General features: G+C 41.0%; 1 non-coding gene across 1 annotated transcript; it reads left to right on the plus strand.

Moving 5' to 3' along the window:
• The first annotated feature begins 2043 nt into the window (after positions 1 to 2043).
• LOC122305881 lies at positions 2044 to 2151 on the plus strand. Its single transcript, XR_006241310.1, has one exon. It is a non-coding gene; the product is annotated as a small nucleolar RNA R71 (small nucleolar RNA).
• The last annotated feature ends 391 nt before the right edge of the window (positions 2152 to 2542 follow it).

Here is a 2542-nt window from a genome sequence, read left to right on the forward strand (position 1 = left end):
ATATCAGCAATGCTCCAACCTAAGGCTGACTTATGCTCACTTAGGATCCAAATTAATTTCTCACCTTGAGACTCAGACAATTCAGATGAGATAATAATAGGAAAAGTATCACCTGGACCAAGGAAAACATGCTTTAAACCCTTAGGCAGAGGTTTCAGTTCAACTTTGGGTGCTTCCACACTTGAAGGAATTTGCCTTTCCTCTCTCTCAGGCAACTCCTCAAACTTCGGTTGCCAGGCCCGAGTGCCATAATCCTGAGTTCTATCAAAGATAGCACAAATATCAACTACATCAGATGGATTACTGATAGAATCAAACTCAGAATTAACAAGAAAATACTCAAGGGGGTCAAAATCATGAGCTATAGAAACTCCCTTTTCTATGAGTGAGTCAATCATGTATGTCTGGTGGCTCTCGTCATCATCTTCTGGCTGTCTTGCAATATGGAAGATATTCACCTTGAGAGTCATGTTTCCAAAAGAAAGCTTCATGAGCCCATTCCTGCAATTAATAAGAGCATTAGCAGTGGCAAGGAAAGGCCTACCTAAAATCACAGGAATTTTAGAAGTAGTATCAACAACAGAGCTAGTGTCAAGGATTAGGAAATCAACAGGATAATAAAATTTATCAATTTGAATTAGAACATCCTCTACCACACCCCGGGTTACTTTGACTGAACGGTCAGCCAATGGTAATACCACAGTGGTTGGTTTGATTTCTCCCAACCCCAACTGCAAATAAATAGAATATGGCATTAGATTCACGCTAGCTCCTAAATCTAGCAAAGCTTGCCCAAACTCATGATTTCCAATGCTGCATGTAATGGTTGGGCAACCAGGATCCTTGTACTTGGGAGGAATCTGCTGCTCAATTAGAGCACTAACTTGCTCTGTCAGAAATGCTGTCTTCTTAACATGGTGCTTCCTCTTGACTGTACACAAATCTTTAAGAACTTTTGTGTAAGTAGGAACTTGTTTAATAACATGCAAAAGAGGGAGGTTAATTTTTACCTGCTTGAGATTTTCCAAGATTTCATTGTTAGGATCCAAAGTTCGCTTATTCAGTTTTAAAGCTTGAGGAAATGGTACCTTAACTAGGCTCTTTATTACCTCGGCTTCTTTGGGCAGCTCGGCACCACTATTGCTTTGATCCTGTTCCACATCCTCTGATTTGTTCGTTGTTGGGATGTGTAATGACTTACCACTTCGTGTCACAATCGCATTCGCATCCTTCAAATTCTCTTGTGCCATGTGTTGACCATGGGGTACGGATTGAGCTTGAGAAGGAAACTTACCTCGCTCATTCATACTCAAGGAGCTCATCAATTTGGACACTTGGCTTTTTATCTCCTTATTTTCTTCAACAATCTGCGGAATCAAAGATTCAAACTTTTGGTTAGTCTTACCTTGTGCCTCAATAAAAGCATGTAAAGTATCTTCTAAGGGGCTCCTAGAAGATGAAGGTGCATGATATGGTGTAAGATATGATCTAGGGGGTTGTGCAGGCGGCTGGTTTTCAGACTTCCAGCTAAAATTGGGGTGATTACGCCACCCCGGATTATAGGTGTCAGAGAAATGTGTAAAAGGCTTCTTGTACATACCTAAGGCATTACATTGTTCCTCATACATTCTTCTCATCTCAGCAAATGTGGGACACTCTTGGGCAAGGTGATCTATCCCACCACACACAAAACATGGTCCAAAAGACTCTGCATGATTAGCCACGTGTGTTGGCTTTAAGTCCTTAGTCTTCAACGCCTCTAGCTCTCTAGTGAGCATCTCAACCTTAGCTTTTAGGTTATCTTCTTCCCTGAGATGGTAAATTCCACCACCATTTAGGTTTCCTGCAGGTCGTGACCTATTTGTGCTCTCAGTAGCACTAGGTCCAGTCCAAGTGTGAGCTTTTTCAGCAAGCTCATTGACGTCTTCTATGGCCTCATCAGGATCTTTCTGTAAGAACTCACCATTGCACATAATCTCCACAAATTGACGCTCTCTAGGCGTAAGTCCCTTATAAAAATAGCTCACTAAGCGCCAATTCTCATATCCATGGTGAGGACACATACTCAATAGCTCCTTAAATCTCTCCCAAGACTGATACAAAGTCTCACTATCCTTTTGTACAAAGGTGGAGATTTGCCTTTTTAAAGCATTGGTCTTATGTTGGGGAAAGTATTTATTAAAGAAGACCTGAGTCATCTCATTCCAAGACCCAATAGATCGTGGTCTCAATGAGTATAGCCAACTCTTAGCTCTATCTTTCAAAGAGAAAGGAAAGAACTTAAGTCTCACAATGTCATCAGTTGCATTTTGACTATGAAAAGTCACAACTACTTCCTCAAACTCCCTAATGTGCACATATGGATTTTCATTTTCCAAGTCATGAAAAGTAGGGAGTAACTGTATCATCCCTGTTTTAAAATCCAATTGGTGAATATTAGCTGGAAACATGATGCATGATGGTGTGGCTGTGTGTGTAGGGTGGAGGTAATCCTGAAGGGTCCTAGTGGGTTGATTTTCGTGCTCACTCATTTTCTCAAAAT

The sequence above is a fragment of the Carya illinoinensis genome, chromosome 3, assembly GCF_018687715.1.
Source record: "Carya illinoinensis cultivar Pawnee chromosome 3, C.illinoinensisPawnee_v1, whole genome shotgun sequence".
Taxonomy (NCBI): Eukaryota; Viridiplantae; Streptophyta; class Magnoliopsida; order Fagales; family Juglandaceae; genus Carya; species Carya illinoinensis.